We start from the raw sequence: 20,786 nt of genomic DNA on the forward strand, positions 1-20,786 counted from the left end.
GAAAGGGCTTGGCTATGGGTATGAGAAGGAGGGCTGAGGACTGTTTTATACAGGGGTTGGGTGAGGAGGGAAAAGGAGGAGATCTCATGTGTTCTCTTCCCCAGCATTGAGCAAACCTGAGAGACCTTGTTTACCACAATAGAAACAAAATAATAGGACCCAGGTGGCATTACCCATCTTGGCTGCATGTACAGCCTGCTACAGGAACTTAGAAGAGTAGACTGCCCACTGAGCTTGCCTTGAGACACCTCTAGCTGTGACTAAGGATGAGTTCCACTCACCCACCCTGGCTGAAGCAAGAAGGGGTTTGGTGGTGGGGCTTTTTTCTTTTAAATTGAGAGTTGAACGTTAAACTTTGAGCCTTGATCAGACAGAACTTTGTCTTGGTTTCACCTTTTCTTGCCCTATGTCCCTTTCTTTATTTTCAGCCCTCCTTTCAGATGAACCCAGTTAATCTGTGGCTGCAATCACAATGAGGGGCCTGAAAACAGGGGACCAGCTGAGAAACGCTGTCTTGGGTGGAGCTCCACGGAAAACAGAAGAAGAGTATCCCGTGCACTTGGTAAGCAATGAACAGCATTGATGTTAGCGCTAGTTATGGCTGTGTTTGCAGGAAGTGTGTTTAAGGGGATACAGTCCAGGTTGGATAGGTGTTGACCTAATGCTGACATCACCTAGGAGGTGACAACAAAACTTGGGACAGGAGAATTCCAAATAGGCATTTGCCCCACAGCTTAAGAGCTGACCCAGGCAAGAGGAGCAGGGTTAGAAGGAATTGGCAAACTAAGAAAGCAGGGCACTGAAGAGTAACTATCAATAGCTGCCACTATACCTCTTAAAGAAAGAGATGAAGAGTTAGATCTTAAATATGAGAGAGAGAAAGGGCTTCAAAAAAGCAGTTGTCCTCTCTGGGCTGTGTCAGCAAAAAAGAATGAAAAGGCTATTTCAGAGCTCTCCTAGGAACAGGAGAAAATTCAGGAGACGTCTTGAGTTTCTCTCTGGCTCCCACAGGAGAAATCCTTAGTTCTGCTTTCTGTGTTTATTGTCTGTCCTTGGAGAGCCAATGTCCACATGTGTCAATTGTCTGTTTTTGTTTCATTGTTTGAAAGATTGGTGTTCTATGTTTCGTGTTCAAAAGACAAAAAACAGTTAAAGCTGCTATGTATCCACTTGTTGGTTTAGTTTAACTTTGTTTTAAAGGCAGTCTTAATGTGCACAGCAGAAACTCATAAGTTACCCTACACCTGTAGCTAGAAGTCAAGCTGAGCTGGAAAAGCCCTTCCAGAAACTGATTGGCTGCAGAGACTGCTATTAAAAGGACCAGCAGCCTTTTGGCTTCTATGATAAGAAAGTTGAGTTTTTTTTTTTTCCTAGAAAAATCTCTGTGACAAGGTGCTTTTCTCTTAAAATTACAGCTAGGAAAAGTGAGAAATTTTGTTTAGTTTAAATATATAAGATGTGTAGCCACTTCGTTTTTTGTTTCTGATTGGTTTTAAAGGTATAAATATGTTCTGCATGTCTTGGTTATAGATTATTGGCCTATAAATTATTGGGTATGATTAAAATTTGAAACTTTGGTAACAAAAAGTTGGCTTAAAACTGGTAACTCAGGGTTGGAGTTATTCAGAAACCAGATGTAAAATGATAAGGTTTAAAAACAATGTCTTTTTAATGAGATATTAAAAGCTGCACTATCATGCATTCATATAAGAAATGGCAGCCAAACTTTGTAACATAAAAGTAATGCACTTGGTGTTGATTTTAGAAAAAATGGCTTGTTTACATTGTTAAAAATTGGGTTTGTTTCCCAAAATTATGGTTATACTCTAATATATGCAGAAGAAACTTAAAAATATAGTTAAACTGCCACTTTTCCATTGGCTGCAATTGGCAGTTCAATTTTGAGCTTGGGACTTTTCTGACTCACCATGTTTATAGAGAAGAGAATATATCAGGTAGAGTTGAATAAAAATGTTGCTGTACTGTTTCTCATCTGCTTCTGGAGTCTGTGTTGTTGATTACATGCCACCTTTCTCCAACCCTCAAAAGCAGGTAGGTTCAGGCAGTGAGCAGTTCAGGGCACAGGCAACATCTGGTGCCCAGCATGGTCGATGGACTGCTTCATAGTCCTTGTTTTGTGGCTGCTTGTGAACCTCCTTCCTGGGGGCTCATTTTTTTGCCTGTTGCTGCAAGAACTGTGTTCGTGGTTCAACTTGATCTGCTCTTTTTCTCCTCATGGTGCTGCTGTCATGCCCCCTCAGTTGTTTCTTTGCCGAGTTGTCCCCTTAGTGTTTTATGTTGTGGGTCCCAAGAATGTGAGCTCATGTACCTTATTTCTGTCTTCTTTGTCTTTTTTGTCTGTTCTTGGTGTGAGGGTGAGTGTGCTGTGGCCATCTTTTCTGTCTTCTTTGTCTTTGTCAGCTCATTATCACTTTTGGTTTGGATTCATCCCACCTGAGCTGGTAGTACCAGGGCTCCTGAGCACCTTTTTCTTCCTGGGTCCCCATACTGCTGAACAAGATTGTGAGAATAAGCATAAGGGTCCTGAGAGGTGCAGGCCTTAAGGGCTTTAAAGGCAAATCAGCAACCTGGTTAAATTGAGCAAGCAGTCTAATAGCCCCACCAGTAAGAGGGCCCCCTGCTCAGCCAGGAGTCTTTTGGACCTTGCCTGTGTTTCCTCACTTCCTGATGATGATTGTACATTTAGATGGTATACCAGTTAAAGGGTTGGTTGACACAGGGGAAGATGTCACTATAATATCAAAAAATGAATCACTGAGATTCCCCTATTGGAGATTCTGGTCTGGTCTCTCCATTACGGGAATTGGAGGCCATAAAAATGACACCTGACCTGTCCATTGGCAGGACTTGGACAGCAATCAGGGATCTTTTACACCTGTTGTGGCTGATGTTCCCCATAACCTTTGGGAAAGAGATATTCTGGAAGACATGGATACCATCCTTACTATGGACAATTGTGCTTTTTTGATGATGTTATGCAACATGACCAACTATACTGCACAGGTCACAAAGTAGGAATCACTCCCAATTCTAATGGCCACTGTCTACCCAGAACCAATTTGTATCAAGGTACCTGACCCTATACCATTGGTCTGGATGTCTGAAGTCAATATCTGGGTGGACAAGTGGCCCATTTTGGAACCTATGCTTTCTGCATTCAAGGAACTGGTCTTGGAACAGTTAGCTTTGGATCATTTGGAACCTTCAACCAGCAGACATAATACTCCCATTTTTGTTATTAAAAAGAAGTCATGGAAATATAGGCTTTTACAGGATCTGAGAACCATTATGAACACATGGAAAAATGGGGACCACTTAAGCAGGACTGACTCGACTTAGTGTTATCCTGCCCAAGTACCAGGGGATGATCCTAGATATTAAAGATTGTTTTTTCCAGATACCTCTTGCTGCCCAGATAGATGACATGTTGCCTTCACAGTATGGGAACCTTATATGAATAAACCAGCTAAAAGATATCAGTGGACAGTCCTGCCTCAGGACATGAAAAAATAGCCTGACCATTTGTTAGCTATGTGTGGGTGAAGCCATACAGGGAGGCCCCAGGGATGCCCTTGTTGTCCATTACATGGATGATATTTTGCTTGCACACCTTAGCCTGACTGATTTTGAAAGGGTGTCCTCTCAATTGTTACTTAACTTAGAAAAACTCAACTTGAAGTTTCCTAAAAGATTCAGAAATTCCCCCATATGTCTTCCTGGGATTTTCTATTTCTGACAAGATTAAGCCTCTGGCCTTCTCCATTATGGCAAAAGAATTCTACTCCATTGTGGAACTACAATTGTGTGGCACTGTCAACTGGCTCAAACCTTTCCTGCCTATTTAAGACCATGAGGTGAAGCACCTCTTTTCTCTCTTGGAGGGGCCTAATAGCCCCTCTACCAGGATTAAACAAACATATAAGACTAACTTCTTAGCCCTAACTGCTTCCATGAGAAATATCTCCTGACTGCCTGCTGTATGGGTTATACAACAACAACTATTCTGATGAGGGAATCAGCCATCATTTAGATGCCTATGGTAAATACCACTCACTCTGATGGTCCAGACTCAGTTACAACCCCTACACCAGGGAAAGAGAAATTTTGATATTATAGCTGCCATCATTGTGGCCATCATTGCAGGCACTGCTGAGGTGACAACAGCTGCTGATGCCTTGACCCAGATGGCCACTACTACGTAGACTGTCAATGTTATGGTCTCTAAGTCAGCTAAGGTGCTACAGGTGCAGGAAGTACTAATTCAACATCTTTATCAAGCCATCCATATTTTATAATGGACTGACTTACTGGCAGAAGAGTTGCCTCTTGTTTGGGACATGTCTTTATTGTCATGTGACCCCAGGTTTCACTCAATCTGCCTAACCCTACCAGTTACATAATGCCGTTCAAGCTTGACAATAGTTGGCTCAATATCTTGATGGTACCTGGTCAGACAAACTCCTTAACTGTTCTGTGCTGTTAAGGGAGAACATAGCCAACCTCAATGTGACCAGGGTATTTATGCTCTCACTAGATGCTAGCTTCTTGAGAAAAATGTAGGAAAATATTAAAAGGCTGTTTGACTTCTCATGGATAGCCACTTATGCTATGAAGAGAGGAATTGTCATACTAGTAATTATTTTGTTTAAGTGCCTTTCACAGCATATTTCCAGGCAGCACTCCATAAAGAAAGTGACCCTCTTGGTTCTGATGGCTCTTGAAAATCCCAATTGCATCCCCCCAACCCCCAAGGAAGTGATCAAAGCCTGCATGGCAAAGATCTGTGAGACTACCATGTAGGCTGTTTTTCATCTCTCCCTTGTGTGGCATGACTCTGGAGTGATGTCTCTTTGAGGGATGGTAGTCAATGGCAGGTAATATCCTGGAAGATCAGACAGTCTAAGACAGGTACAGTCCAGTATACTCGGAATACTCTGAGGTGGGGGTCAACAATGTGGAGGAAATGGCACCATGGCTCCCACTAGGCTGTCAAAATCTAAAAACAAAAGGGTGGAAATATAGGAGGAATGGTGTCAGCCACCTCTATGAGTTAATTGAAGACTGCCTGAGAGACCAAGAATTGCTGGTGCAGACAATGCCAACCAACCATGAAACTGCTGTTTAGAAGAGATGCTTTCTTGGTACCAATGGGACATGGGTGGAGGCTATTAAAGAAGCTTGCAGCAGCATTCAGGTGAGTTTGTTCAGTTGAGTTTTCTGCTCCCAGAGTCTGTCTCATTGATTCCGCACCACCTCACTTCCAATTCCCAGGTAGACGGGGTTGGACAGTAAGTAGTCCAGGGCACAGGCGCACCAAGGGGGAGCTAGACAGTATGAACAACATAGTTCCCAGAAGTGAAGAAGGGAGGCATATCCTAAGTCGAGGGTATCCCCAGGACCCAGGGAAGACCAACCAGGGAAGACACAAGCTGTTCATTGGGTTCTAAATGTAATTCTAGGTTGGGGGTGTGCCTTATACTCCTTTTTCTTCCAAATAACTGTTGGGTGTTTCTACACCCTATACCTCTAGCCCATTTTAGCTCCTGAATAAACAACACAGAAAACTGGTATTAATAAGCTGCAAGCTGGGCAGATTCTGAGCAATTTTAACCTGGCTAGGCTGACTATTTCCCAGCCATGTGGTCCTTTAGCTGTGGTCTGAATCTTGCTCTGGCTTGCCCTGGTCCATGTTTGTTCTCATGGCAGCTCTCTCATCACAACCTCATGGCAAATCCTCCTGGTCCTTCCACAGTCTTTCCACTTCTCTCCTCCTCTCTCAGACTGAAAGTCCTGCCCTATCTCTTCTGCTCAGTTTATTGGCTGATCAGCTCTTTATTAACCAATCAAAGGTGAGAGAGGACAATTTTTACATAACACTGAGACTGGAGAAGCTTGAACATGCCAATGTCCAGTTTGCAACCAGGTATACACATCAGCATCTGATACACAGTGCACAAAGCCATCCCCTAACACTGGGTTATCTCTGCACTCAACAAGGGTTAAGACTAACATCCTCAGGAGACTCCATGCCTGGTACCAGGGCTTTCTAGTGAAGCCAAAAGGCAAAAACACTGACCTAAAAAACAAAGCCTCACCCAAGGGAAACGGTTGAAAGTAAAATAGGTGAAGAGGATCAACTGTAGCCTTAAAGACAGCAGCTAGAGGTGCCACTGCATCTAAGAAGGGTTCTGGACACTCAATGCTCCCTCCCTTGGACTTGGAAGCAATCACACCAACCAAAGGGGAAACTTACCATATTGAAACTGGTGGATTCAGTGCCCAGAGATCTGTGAGCTGGAAGGTGAGTCTGTGCATAATCAGAGATAAGGGATTGGGTTCCAGTGCAGCTCAGGCCCTGAAAGGGAGCACAGGCACCAGGAAATCCTGACACCAAGGTGTTTTGCATTGAGGGCCAAGGACTGCCACACAATCACAACATGCAGCAGACTTTATGTGATGGATTTACTATGTGTTGGGGCAGGGGTGGAGGTTTGCAAAAGGCTGCCTCTGAGCTGGGATGCAGGAGAGAGAGAGAGAGAGAGAGAGAGAGAGAGAGAGAGAGAGAGAGAGAGAGAAATAGGAGGCCATGACACTGTGGGCTTTATATAAGGAGTATGGAACATGTGCATAGCGAAAACACATGACCATAGATACTTGGCCGGTGATGATAGGGCACTGAGTCCCTAAAGGTGGGCTGGAGTGGGGAGCACCTGGCTCTGGAATGTGGGTGACTCTTGGTTTTTCAATACTATTTTCTTTCAGGTAATTATAACACACACACACACACACACACACACACACACACACACAAGCTATTTATTATTTTAAAACACATTTATTTATTTGTGTATGTGTTTATGTATATATGTATAGACTCATGTGTGTCAAGGTGTGTGTGTGTGTGTGTGTGTGTGTGTGTGTGTGTGAATGGATGAATGTAGGTCACGAGACAATTTGCAGAAGTCATTTCTTTTCCAGCACATGGGTTGCAGGGATAGAACTCAGGTTGGCAGCAGCATCTGTACCCTCTGAGTCCTCTAATAATCCTTAAACCATGTATTTGCTGTTAAACAGTTGCCAAATAATTGAGTGTGATATATATATATATATATATATATATATATATATATATATATATCTGTAATCCCAGCAACTGGGAGTTGGCAGCTTCTTTTCTCCTTCTAAATAAGTCAAAACATTGTAATTTACATCATAACTGTGTTTATTCTATGTGGCTTAGTCTCTCAGAAGTCCTAGATTCAATCTGTTAAGTCTATAATATTTTTTAAATTGTTAGACCTCTTCAAGTCCTTTCCTTGTAAATATGCAGGAAGGCTAGCGGGATAGCTCAGGAGTGAAGAGCACTGCCTGCTGTTCCTGAGGACCCAGCTTTGATTCCCAGCACCTACACAATGGCTCACAGCTATTTGTAGCTTCATCCCAGAGGATCTGATGCCCTCTTCTGGCCTCCGGAGGCACTAGGCATGCACGTGCTACACAAACATACAAGTGGAATAACACCCATACAAATAAAAATAAATACATAAAAAATTTAAAATATGTAAGAAATAAACAGGTCTGATTTTTTTTGAAGACATGCCTGTCTATGGAGGCTTTGGCCAGTTTCTTCTAGGGAGCATTCACAGAGTGCTTAAAGACAGTCATAATTGTAAGCTGTCTTAAGCCTTCACTGTTTGACTTTGATAATAGCAGGAAGTACACTGCACTTTTTAAAGTGACCTTGGCTCTGTCCAGGTTCCTTTTGTATTTTCACAAGCACCTGACAAAGTTCACTCATTGTTAAACCGTGTGCTGGACAAAGTGAGGACCCCAGAATACCTCACTGAGGACAGGATGTAGTGATCCTTATAGATTCTATTGGTCTTTATTTTCTTGCGGTCTCAATACCACTTAAGAGTCCAGGCCTATAGTGTCACTGGAAATTGATATACAGAAACACTATTGAGTAAAAATTAGAACATGATTGCGCCTAGGTACGGTTGAGGAGAAGCTTTATTGTAGACACAGGGAGAGCACAGCCAGAGGCATTTGGTAGGGTCGAGACTGGACCAGGCCAGAAGAATAGACCTGCTGGGGGTAGGGGCGGAGCCAGAGAGGAAGAGAGAGGAACCAAGAGGTCAAGAGCAGACCCGAGAATGCCAAGAAAGCTTGTAGCCAAAATGGCTGAGATCATATATGAAAGAAACTGGGGAAGGGACACAAAGCGCAGGGGCTGGAGAGGTTTAAGGTAGGGGGTGGGGCGGAGTGGGTGGGGAATGGGGTAGGTGAGAAGAGCCAGGATGCTACCAGTGCCTGCAGTGCTGTTCAATGCTGGGAGAACCTGGCCCATATCTGCTTTGATATGTTCAATAGGCACCTCAGCCATTTGTTCTGAGTGTCTTTGAAACCTAACAATGAGATCTGTTTTTCTAGAGCAGACACCTGTTCAGTGAAGCTACGTAGCTTACCTACGTTTTCAGTTACCGAGGCGGCAGTATAAAGAGTTGAACCTTTATCCTAAATTCATTCTTTAATCTTATGGTTCATTATCTGTGCTTCGTTCCTTGAGTAGCAGAAAAGGAAACTGGAAAAAGCTTTAGCTCAATGTATCGAGGGGTGAGAAAACCAGTCATAATGATCTGCTCCCCCCTTCCCCTCCATATGATCTGCTCCCCCAGCCCCATATGGAAGCCTGAGACTGCTTGGGCCTGGGGCCTGGGTTAAGCTAATTCTACTTTTCTTGTCCCTAAGCTGAAGTGACGTCAGAGGACCTCTGTAGCTAGAGAGAGGCTCAATAACAACACCAACTGGCCACATAGGCTCCCCCTGGAGGTCCCACCTACAGCTAGCTGGTCCTGTTCTTTCCCGGCTTAAGGAAAGCATTAGAATCCTGGTCCTACACCACCCTGCAAGATCTCAGTGCTTGTTCAGTAAAATGCACACAGGTCTATCAGCAGAGCTCTCTCCAAGCCTGACATCACTGACTAATGGAGGAGAGTCCTGGGTGTAGTCTCTCTGTGAATGGAAGGGCTGTGTCTGACTCTGGAAATTGTGATGTCAGGGAGGGAAAACCTGTGAAGCCTTGGGTTCAATCTCCAGCACTGAAAAAAATCCAGCCAACCAAACAACAAAGATTGTGTCTGGAGCTTTTGGAGGTCCTTGAAATCCTAGACACTTTTGTATTTGTGTGCCTGTATACATTTTTTTTTTTTCCTGGAGAAACCCCAATTATTATTAGTGGGGACCTTGGCCATAAACATTAAGAATCATTATTTTGGGGTCAATTTGGGTAATGTTCTGTTGACAATATTAACTTGAACTAGCAGAGTTTATTTTTTCTAAGAGATTTATTCTCAAGTGGCCTGGGACTTGGCTAGCTGTCAGGAAAAAGTTGCACAGAGTGGAAATCATTGATTAACCAGTGGAAGTTTATGCTTGGGTTCAAGGCTGTTCTCTTGGTCAAGTTATGGAAGTGCCTTGAGCTTTACTCTTCTCTGCATGAACTTACACAATATTAGGCTAACTCCTTCATGGTGTGGGGTGATGAATACTACTTCCTGGCTTTGTGAGGATGAGGCAAACTAATGAACACAATGTTGATTAGCACCATGCAAGGCAAGCCGGTTTAGTGTTTGTTGTCTTCTTTCCTCCATATGTCAGACAGACTGAGTCCTCCCATCTCAGCCATGTTTCCTCTTCTTGGACCATTGGTCTCTTTGACTGAGGAGAGTGGAATCAAATCCACCATGTTCAAGAGCTACACTCCCAGACTCCTGATTTGTTTTTTTAAGATAAGATATAGTTATTGTCCAGCTCAAGTGATCCTCATGCTTTGGCCCCTGGGCACCACAAACCTAATCAAACCAAACCAAAACAGTAACAGTACACCTACCAACCTACATTGTCATTATCTTCTAGCACAATGCCACATTGCTGCTCAGTCTATTTCTTTCAATAGCATATAACCCCCAGATAACTGCATGCATATGGATTATATATGTTAGAAATGGAATGTTCTTCCAAGTACATCCCCTACCCCTCCTCACTTGGTAAGGAATAGCTCTTAGCAAAAAAGTGGAGAAGTGATTCATCAGTCTGTACAATTATTTGAAGCATACCATTTAAACAAACTTTGGTATAGATAGGCAAGTGTATTCCAGAAAGCTAGTAAATAGCAAATCTGAGATTAAGGTCCATATAATTAAACTAGCCTGGCTTGCTGTATTATTTAATATTTACTTCTTTATATCTTCACTTACAATGTTATAGTAATTAGGTATTCCTGTAATGTCTTAAGTTTTATTTAGTCAGCACCTACAGTAACAGGTTTCATGATAATTTTACACGTGTACACCATTGTGCCTTGTTCATACTCAACACTGTCCACCTAGGACACATCCTTTTCTTCTCACTGGTTCTTCCCTCTTCTCGGCTAGTCCCCATTCAGTCCCAAATATGGTGGAAAATCTGTGCTGTATTCTCTCTCTCTCTCTCTCTCTCTCTCTCTCTCTCTCTCTCTCTCTCTCTCTCCACTTCCATCACTCCCTCCTTCCTCCAATATCTTCATAAGTTTATCACAGAGTCTGGAGAGACGGCTCAGAAATCAAGAGCACTTGCCACTTTTTCAGGGTTTGGTCCTCAGTGCCCACATCAGCTGTTCTTCTGGCTTCCAAGGGCACCTGCATCCAAGTAGTACACACAAACTCACACAAGCACACACACAGTCACAAAGACACATACATATGCACACAGACACACAAATTCAAACAAGCACCTACATGTACACATATGCACACACACAGAACATGCACAAACACACACACACAGAGAATATGCCCACAGACAGACACACAAAACAAATGCACACACATAATGTTTGCAAATCTAAAAATCTTACATTTACTTGTTTGTTTATTGTATGTATGTTTGTTGGGGTGTTGCTACAGTATGAGTGTGTACAGTATCACTAGTTTTTTCCAGTAGGTGAGATCTGGGAAGCAAACATAGGTTTGTCAGAGTTATCAGCTGTTTGTCCTTCCTTGAGAATGGCATGATTATTCATTTGTCCATTTACCAATTGCATGGTTCTTTTGGTGTTTGATTTTTGGAGTTCTTTATGAATTTTATATACTAATCCTCTGTCAGATGTTCATCTGGAAAAGATTTTCTCCCATTTTATAATCTGTCTCTTAACCATGGTCATCTGCTTTGTTTGCTATGCCAAAACCTTTTCATATCATGCATTCTCATTTATTAGTTTTTGAGGCTACATTCTGAGATATTTGGGTCCTTTTCAGAAATTCTTTCCTGATCTTGGGTATGGAATCATGGTCAGCCTACTAGGAACTACATATCCCCTTAAAGAAAGCTGACCCAGAAGCCATCAGCTGTCAGTAGCTCCGCAGTTAGTGGTGGGTGCTTGGAACCCCCTCCCTCCTTCATTCCGGAATGTTGACAGCCTTGGTTGTGCGAGGGTCTTATGCAGTGAGTTCATGTGTGCAATGGTTCTATCATGTCCAGAAGACTCTTTTGCTCTTGTCCTTGCTGACCTCTGGCTGTTATTTGTACAGGTCAGTGGTGTTAAGTACACACATTGCTGTGGGGAAGAAATCTCACGAGAAACTCTCCATTAAACACTGACCTCCTCACACACCCATTTTCTCTTTCCTCAGGCTCTGGTAACCTCTTCCAGGTCTACCACCAGAGACTTCTTGGCTAGTCCAGTCACCTCATGTAAGTGGAACAATGAAAAATATTTATTTTACTCGGCATAATGTTTGTAAGGTTCATTCACACTGTGATAAGTATCAGCATTTTGTCCTTTTTAAAGGCTAAATAACATCCCATCAGATGTATAGCTCTTATTTTGTTTATGCATTCTTCTCTCCATGGACCTTTGGGTGTTTAGATAAACCAATAATGATGTTATGTCCTAAGGAACTATTGGCAGTTGAGAGTTAGAGTCAGGTTTCTCTAGGGTGTTTTCCCTGGTATATTGACCATGAAGCTCCAGTGATCCACACTTTCCACATCCTGTTCACTTAACTGGGTCCAGTGGGTTATAAAAAACAAACAAAACAAAAGCAGAACATGAAGCTGGGAGTGGGCATTCAGCGAGGGAGCTGGGAGGATTTGAAGGGAGGAGTGGTGTCTGTGCAATGATTGAAATACACTGTATGTTCTTATTTTGTTTATACATTCTTCTCTCCATGGACCTTTGGATTGCTCCCACCTTTTAGCTTTATAAATATTACTGTTATGATGTTATTTTATGCATATATGAAGTTCTCAACAAATTAAAATGTCATATTAAAAATGTACTGCTGGTCTGCCTTCCAGACCCTGTTTTCAAGTAGGACAGACTCATACTTACACCTATTTTGGATTACACCCATAGATTAACTCATGTGCTAATTAGGAACCCTAGGCATGGAGACGTTATATAACCAGCCTGAGGACATATAGATCACAAATTCTGAGCTCAAATTTGAATGCATGCAGCATTGTGCTTACTGCTGTGTATTTAATTTTTCCATGTTTCTGCCTTTCCAAACAGAGTGGGCACTCAATTCACCAACCAGGACTTGAGTTCATGTTCGAGAAATAAACTTATATGGGACAGTTACAGTAAAAAAACAAATATCTAAGGAAAAGGTGAGAAGCCCACTATTTTCTGTGGTTTATGAGGATTCTGTTACTTTTCCTGTACTTATTTTTCTCTAGTCTATAAAGCATATGGAGGAGCTATCTGTCCATATCTGCAAGTATAATTGAATTCTGTCATTACTTTCAAATTTCAAAGACTGGCTTCTACTATTTTAAGTTATGTGTGTGTGTGTATCTCTGTGTGGGCATAAGCACATGAATGTATGTGTCCAAGGAGGAGAGAGGCCTCCATCCCCAGTTACATACAGTAGGTGGTTGTGAATTGCCTGATGTGGGTGCTGGGAACTGAACCTGGGTCTTCGGTGTCCTAGTTTGCTATCTATTGCTATGAGAAAATACCATGAGAAAATGGTTTATATCAGTGTACAGCTTACAGTCTATCTGAGGGGAAGTCAGGACAGGAACCCAAAGCAGGAACCTGGAGGCATGAACTGAAACACAGGCCATCGAGGGATAGTGTTTGCTTGCTCGCTCTGCTTTCTTATAGCATCTATGATCACCTGTCAAGGGATGGCGCTACCGTCAGTGGGCTGGACTGGCTGGGCCCTCCCACATTAATCAAGAAAATGGCTCATAGGCCAGTCTGACAGACACGTTTTTCTCAGTTGAGGCTCCTCTTCCCGGCTCTGTCTAGGACTGTGTCCGGTTGACAAAAACGAACCAGCACATTCTATAAGAGCAGCTGTTCTCTCACCATGCAGCCATTTCTGCAGCTCCAATTCTCACATTTTTAATAAGTGGGTTTTTTTTTTTTTTTTTTGCTTTATTGATCTTCCTTCCACCTTCCCTTCCCCGTCTTTGTGTGACGGCTCTCCCTCCTCAGTAGCCCTTGTGCTCACATTTTATGTGTTCGATAACCCTCATTTTTAGTTTTTATTTTTTATTTTTCGAGACAGGGTCTTATATAGCCCTGGCTATCCTACACCTTGCTATAAAGGCCAGACTAGCCCCAAACGTCTAGGTACCTGCTTAAATGCTACGACATGTTTGGCCCCTCTTTTTTTTTTTCCCAGCCTGCTTCTAGAATTTCCTTTCCCACTCAACTGGTCCATTTTCTAGTTTTTATGACCTATACAACCTCATTTTGTGTGTGTGTGTGTGTGCGTGCGCGTGTGTGTGTGTGTAAAATTAAAATCTAGGATCTACATGCAGAAAAAGTTCTGTATCTGTATTTTTTGAATCTGTATTAGTTCCCTTAACAGAACAATAACCTCCATTCATTTTTCTGAAATGTCAGTGCTCCATTTTTTTTTTTTTTATGGGTGACTAAAATCTCACCGTGTATATAAACCACATTTTCCTTATCCACCTTTCTGTTAATGAACACCGAGACTGCATCCATTTCTTAGCTATTGTGAAGAGTGCAGCAGTGAACATGGACACATATGTGCCTCTGGGGTAGCATAGAGTCCTTTGTGTATGTGTGTGTGAGAGTGGTGTAGCTATGTGTGTGATAATTCTAGTTTTTCTTCTTTAAGAGAACTAATATGACTTCCACACTGTAAACCTGCTATTTAAAATGCAGGATTTTGCAGCCCTGAAGGGCTACCTAGTTGTAGAGTGTTAAACTTTTTGTTTATTGGTTATGTGGTGATTCACTTCTATAGCACTACAATTTGGGAGGCAGAGGCAGTAGGATTATTGTGAATTATAAGGCCAGCCTAGAATTGAGTTGATAAGCAAACCAAAACCAAATACTGTCTAGAAACACAGCACTAGATGGCGACACAGTCACGTTGTGAACCACCCAGCTGCTCTCAAACTGCAGCAGGAGCAGGATAGTGACTTCATCATTTTTTTTTTTTTTTTTTTTTACATCATTGAGGCAATTTCATTTATCACAGAAAGTATTTCAGTGGCTCAGAGGGGTTCTCAAGCTTTGTTAGGCAGAGGTCCTAAGAAGTATATAGGCCTTTTTAAAAACAAAATTTTAATTTTAGATTTTATTTGTTTATTTTTATTTTGAGGCTAGGTTTCTCTTTTGTAGCCCTGGCTGTTCTGGAACTGGCTCTGAAGATCAAACTGGCCTCAGAGATCCTCCTGCCTCTGCTTCTGCTGGGATTAAACGCATGTGCCATCACTGCCCAGCAGTGTGTTTGTTTGCTTTATACAAGGTTTTAATTAAAGCTGTTTTTTAACAGTTTTAGACATTTCTGCTTTGAAGGATGATGACTTTTTGTTGTTGTTAATTTGTGTTTTGTTGTTTTTATTTTTTGAGACAGGATTTCATTCTATACTTATAGGCTAGCCTGTATCTTACTAAGTAGACCAGGCTGGCCTTGCATGTGGGGCAATTCTCCCAGGTGCCGAGATTGTGGGATGTGTCATGATGCCCAGCTGAATGGGCTCGAAGACAAGAGCTGTGGGCCAAACATACCGACTTTCATCAGCAATGACACATTACACACTCACTTCTGGATTCTTTGACTTGCCAGCTTTGTTTGGCAAAGAATCAGTATTTAGTTCAAGCTGCAGATATAGCATCCGGGTTAGTTCTTGGAAAGTTCCTTTTGGTTAATGTCAGAAGAAATCGTTGCTTAAGTCATTTGTGAAGTTAAGATTGATGTACCAGTCCTTTTAATATCTGGGCCTCTAGACCTATACAATTTTTTTGACTGAAATAATGAAATAGAATTTCTCCATTGTAAGAAAATCCATTATGATGATGATAATGATGATAGTGGTGGTGGTGGTAACAGGTAGTGAAAGGGAAGGTATTAGATCACCAACATTTGATAGTTATAGGATGAATCCAAACAATTGTATCAGTAACTTTGAGTTGATGGGATTAAAATACCTTAGTTATCATCTGCCAGGAAGGGTGACTTATATGGGCTCATGGTTCTGAAGCTTTAGTGCATCATAGCAAGAAGGCATGGCGATGGAACACGTGGTGGTGGAACACGTGGCAGCAGGCATTCACATACTGAACTGGTGAGGAAGAGGACTGCTCCTTTCTTGACTTGTGTCTGCCTACTTCCACATCCTTTCTGCACATGCTGTCTGTGAACTTATTACACTCTTCTAGAAAGATAACAGGAAGCCATCATCCAGGAAATGGAAGCTGGCTATTCCCTGCAAGGAGCCAAAGTTTCAGGACATTGCGTTTGAAGGGCAAACAAACATTGGCTAACTTGTTTTCATTCAGGACACCAGTGAGCAAAAATACACCTGTAAGCCACAGTCGCAGCCATGGTCAGAGCTGTGGTCACAACCATAGTCACAGCCAACAGTGAGAACTGGAAAGGCAGCAGACTGCGTCTCTCAGATTCAAACAGACACAACTGATCAGATACCCCTGAAAGTAGATTTACAGATCTGATCCCCTCTTTTGGCTTCCAGGGCAAAAGCACACATGAGGGGCACAGATATGCATGCAGGCAAACCAACCATACATTTAAAATAAAAATAAAAATAAGTAAAACATTTTCAATACTATTTATTTATTTTATATGTATGTATGTGCACTTGAGAGTATGTATGCACAACACATACATACATGAGCCTATGGAGGCCAGTGGAGTATGTCATCCCCTGGAACGAGCATCACAGGTAAACTGAATCATGGAATACTGGCAGCTGAACCCAAGCCCTCTGCTGAGGCTCTTAACTGCTGAACCATCTCTCTAGTCTCCACCAACTTTTCCCAGTTTACTGGTTTTATTTTTATTTCAAGCACATGAAGACAGATCTTATCATTGGTAACCTTCCAATGGTTTCTTCTCTGTCTTTGTCTTGCTTTTTTTTTTGTTTTTGTTTTTTGTTATTTTATTTTTGTTTCTTGACACAAGATCGTACAAGACACTTGTAGTCTAGGCTGGCTTAGACTGTCTCACTGTGTAGCCTAGGGTGGCCTCAAGCTTGCAGCAGTCCTCCTGTAAGTACTGAGCAGTCCGTGTAGCTTTCTCTGATTACAACTTGAATTTACTTTCTAAAAATGACCATCTTTTTTTATGAGCCTAATATAATCGGTTGTTGATGTTTGTAACTGAGGTCTATTCATTCCCATACTTATGGCAGTGTGAATGAATGAGTTACATAAGATCTAGACCTTGTTGATGAGCATTTGGTCGTCTTTTTCTTCTTCTTCTTCTTCTTCTTCTTCTTCTTCTTCTTCTTCTTCTTCTTCTTCTTCTTCTTCTTCTTCTTTTTTTTTTTTTTTACAGTTTTTTTTTTGGTGTTTATTTGTAAGAATTTTCCCAGTATCTATATCTACAGAGAACAGAAAAATTTAGTGTATGAAAATGTTCAATTTGTTTTCATTCATTTATGTTTGTGTGTATGGGTGTGAACGTGTTTGTGGTTTGTGTGTGTAGAGAAGGATAGTCTCCATCCTTCTGTCACTCTGTTCCTTATTGCTTTGAGACAGGGTTACTCACTGAACCTGAAATTAGGCTGGTGGTCAGTAAACCCCAGTGATCTTCTTGTCTTCACAGAACTGGGGTCACAGCTATGTGGAGCTGTGCCTGCTTGTATGTATGTATGCATGCATGTATATGTGTGTGTATGTAAGCATGTGTGTATGTATGTATGCATGTATTGTGTATGCATGTATGTATATGTGTGTGTATGTGAGCATGTGTGTATGTATGTTGCATGAATGTATATGAGCATGTGTGTATGTATGTATGCATGAATGTATATGTGTGTATGTGTGTATGTATGTATACATGTATGTATATCTGTGTATATATGTATGTGTGTATGCATGTATGTATATGTGTGTATGTATGCATGTATGTATGTATATATGTGAGTGTATGTATGTATGTGTGTATATATGTATATATTCTTCTCTCATATATTACATCCTGACTACAATTTTCATCCCTCCCCTCCCCCCAGTCTCTCTCTCTACCTCCCCTCTTTCCCAGATGCCCTGCCCCCATCTCCCCTCAGAAAAGAGCTGGCCTTCCAGGGACATCAACCAAATATGGCCTAACAAGCTACACAGTAAGACCAGACACATACTCTCATATCAAGGCTGGACAATGTAACTCAGTAAAAGGAAAAGGGTCCCAAAGGCAAGCAAAAGCATCATGGGCAGCCTCCACTCCCACTGTTAGAACAAAATCTCACAAGAAATCCCCACCCAGAGGACCTAGGTCAGACTCATACAGACTCATACAGGCCCCTTGATTTCTGCGAGCCCACTTGAGTCAATCTTAATTGACTCTATGGCTCATGTCCTTGACCTCTCTGGCTCCTGCAATTCTTCCTCCACTTCTCCTACAGGACTCCCCGATCTCCGCTTAATGTTTGACTGTGAGACTCTGTATGTGCTTCCATCAGTTGCTAGCTGGTCTCTCTGAAGATGATTATGCTGGGCTCTGTTCCAGCACATCCTGCGGGCAGGATAAACTGTAGGTTGGAGGTTTTGTGGTAGTGTCTGTTTTTTTTTTTTTTTTTTTTTAACATGGATTCTGGGGATTTAAAAAATTCATTTATTTTTACATAATTTGTGCATACATGATATGTGTACATGAGTATGTGTTTGTGTGTGGGTGTATGCTTGTGGCATGCTTGTGGAGGTCACAGGATAGTCTTGGGACCGGTCCTTTCCTTCCACCTTGTCTGAGGACAAGTTTGCTGGTACTCTGTGTACTCCAGATTAGCTGGTTTAGGAGATTCTGGAGACACTTCTGTCTCTGCTTCCAATCTTACTCCTGGAGTGTTGGGATTACAGGTATGTATTTGCCAGTGTGTCTGGGTTTTCTGTGGGTTCTGTGGCTCAGGCTGGGTACCACCATCCCTTTTACCCACTGAGCCATCTCTCCAGCTTCAGATGTTCAATAATCTCACCAGTGCTTGATGCTGTTAGACTTTAAGTCTATACCAGTCAAACAGATGTTATTTTTATACATGCAATTCATATTTCTAATTACTAATGGAGATGAGGAGTTTGGTTAATCAGGGTTGTCAGGGGTGGGTCTCTGTTATGATTGACAGGCTTGGACTGTATTAGCCTTTGCTCGCTGGACATGTCCCTTTCCATGGTGCAGCTGGTCTTAATAACATGTATGCTCAATCACTGCTTAGGCATAACATGGTAAATAGGGGTTTTTCCTAAAGAGTTCATTCAGAGGACACAGCTGATATTTTTATACATGTGCCTCAAACCAGTTTCATTAAAATTGCTCCTTGCCTCCCATACCTGTTCTGTAGTTAGAATGGAAAATGACCACACCCATTGTTCTGTGTGGGGTATGTGTGCAGCTTTCTGTACATGAGGTACCTGTGTTGTGTGCATTGTCGGAATCTTCCAGATGCCCTTTTTATTTTCTCGGTGCATACAGTGTAGCTGCTTTATATTCAGCATCTGGCAGTCCCATCTTCTAAAACCCGTGGGGCAAGGCACCTGTTATTGGTTATTTCTACCAATTATTTCTTATGATTTATTGGTGTATTTAGTATTTTAAAATCAGGAGTGCATATCTTGCTGAGGCTAATTGGTAAAATCATGTTACAGGTAATTCTTTCCGTGTTCAGTATGTTTTACCACTGTGTCAAATACCTAAAATAAACAATTTAAAGATTCGTCCTGGGCTGTGGTTTCAGGGTATTTAGACTACACTCAGCTGGGCTTCATTGTTTGCAGGTCATGGAAAGGCTCATGGCAGAAAACAAGGAGGCAAGCTGCTTACCTCAGGAGGGTGAGAGCAAGGGGCTCTCAGAGATGTTTCCTGGAACAAGACCTTTCCTGCCAGGCGCTCCGGCAGCATCACACCTTCTGTGATAGTCCAGTCAGCCAGGAAAGCACAAGTGCATCAATCTACTTTCTGGTTTGAAGAGTTTTCCAGGGTCACCCGCACCCCTAAGGCTGTGTTATTTTCAACCTTCCCCCGGCTCACCGTGGGAACGTTGGGGTTAGCTCTCTTCTCCCAGTGGTCCAAGGCTTATCTTCTAGTCCCTGCTCCAATGCATAGATTTATCTTTGGCTTTTGCGGTTGTCATATGTCAGTCACATTTGGGTTTCAGCTGTCGTCCTCTGCCTTTCTTTATCTTTAGTGTTCTTCTTACTTCCTTGCAGGCTAAGCCATGTATTAAAAATAAACTCGTGGTAATTTATTCAAGACTTAGTGGCATCTTACAAGGAAGGACTTTTTTTTTAAAAAATTGGTCTCTCTCTCTCTCTCTCTCTCTCTCTCTCTCTCTCTCTCTCTCTCTTTCTCTCTCTGACTGAACTCAGATACTTAGGCTTGACTGTTGTGTGTAATTTTAAAAAAGCATGTTTTCCTTTGCCATGTCCGCGGCCCCTCACGACTTAGCTCTGAGATCATGCCACCGCTGGCTCCACTTCCATTCTGCCCGTTCCTTCTGAGACCTCCTGAAGCCACGGCTTGCGCTCCACTGACTGGTCACCCCCACGGCTGGCCCTTCCGACCGCCAACAACCACCCCGTTTCACCCAGCTTTTAGCCCCATGAAATGAAAACAACATTGAAGACTTTTGTTTTGTTTTTGTTTTTCGAGACAGGCTTTCTCTGTGTAGCCCTGGCTGTCCTGGAACTCACTCTGTAGACCAGGCTGGCCTCGAACTCAGAAATCCGCCTGTCTCTGCCTTCCAAGTGCTGGGATTAAAGGCGTGTGCCACCACTGCCCGGCAACATTGGAGTTTTATATTTTAAAACTGACCAGATAATTCAAAGGCTGGGCGAATAATATTCTGCTCCATTCTCTTTGGCCTCCGCAGATTGTGGAGGTCACAAACTATCAGTGTCCTAAGAAACCTACATGCCTATATGTCTGCCCCCCTCAGCCCCCCATCCAATCCTCAATCCTCTCCCTCCTTCTCTTCCTGTCCTGCCAGGAAATTCTGCCTTCTCTTTTGCCCAGTGATTGGTTTTTGCCGTCTTCATTTAGCCAATCAACAATTAGGAAAATAATTAGGGAAACGCCATCTACACTCGGCAGCAATGCCTTTACCTGCTGTACTATCTTATTGCTCTGATTTCTTTTCTTTCTCTCTCTCTCTCTCTCTCTCTCTCTCTCTCTCTCTCTCTCTCTCTCTCTCTCTCTTTCCCTCCCTCCCTCCCTCCCTCCCTCCCTCCCTCCCTTCCTTCCTTTCTTTCTTTTACTTCCTTCCTTTCTTTATTTTTT

General features: G+C 42.4%; 1 long non-coding RNA gene across 1 annotated transcript; it reads left to right on the forward strand.

The window, feature by feature from the left end:
* Positions 1-442: 442 nt before the first annotated feature.
* Positions 443-19,852, forward strand: LOC143434478 (uncharacterized). The gene is made up of 4 exons (XR_013103953.1): positions 443-562; positions 11,694-11,754; positions 12,578-12,675; positions 19,286-19,852. It is a non-coding gene; the product is annotated as an uncharacterized LOC143434478 (long non-coding RNA).
* The last annotated feature ends 934 nt before the right edge of the window (positions 19,853-20,786 follow it).

The sequence above is a fragment of the Arvicanthis niloticus genome, chromosome 15 (assembly GCF_011762505.2).
Source record: "Arvicanthis niloticus isolate mArvNil1 chromosome 15, mArvNil1.pat.X, whole genome shotgun sequence".
NCBI classification, from domain to species: domain Eukaryota; kingdom Metazoa; phylum Chordata; class Mammalia; order Rodentia; family Muridae; genus Arvicanthis; species Arvicanthis niloticus.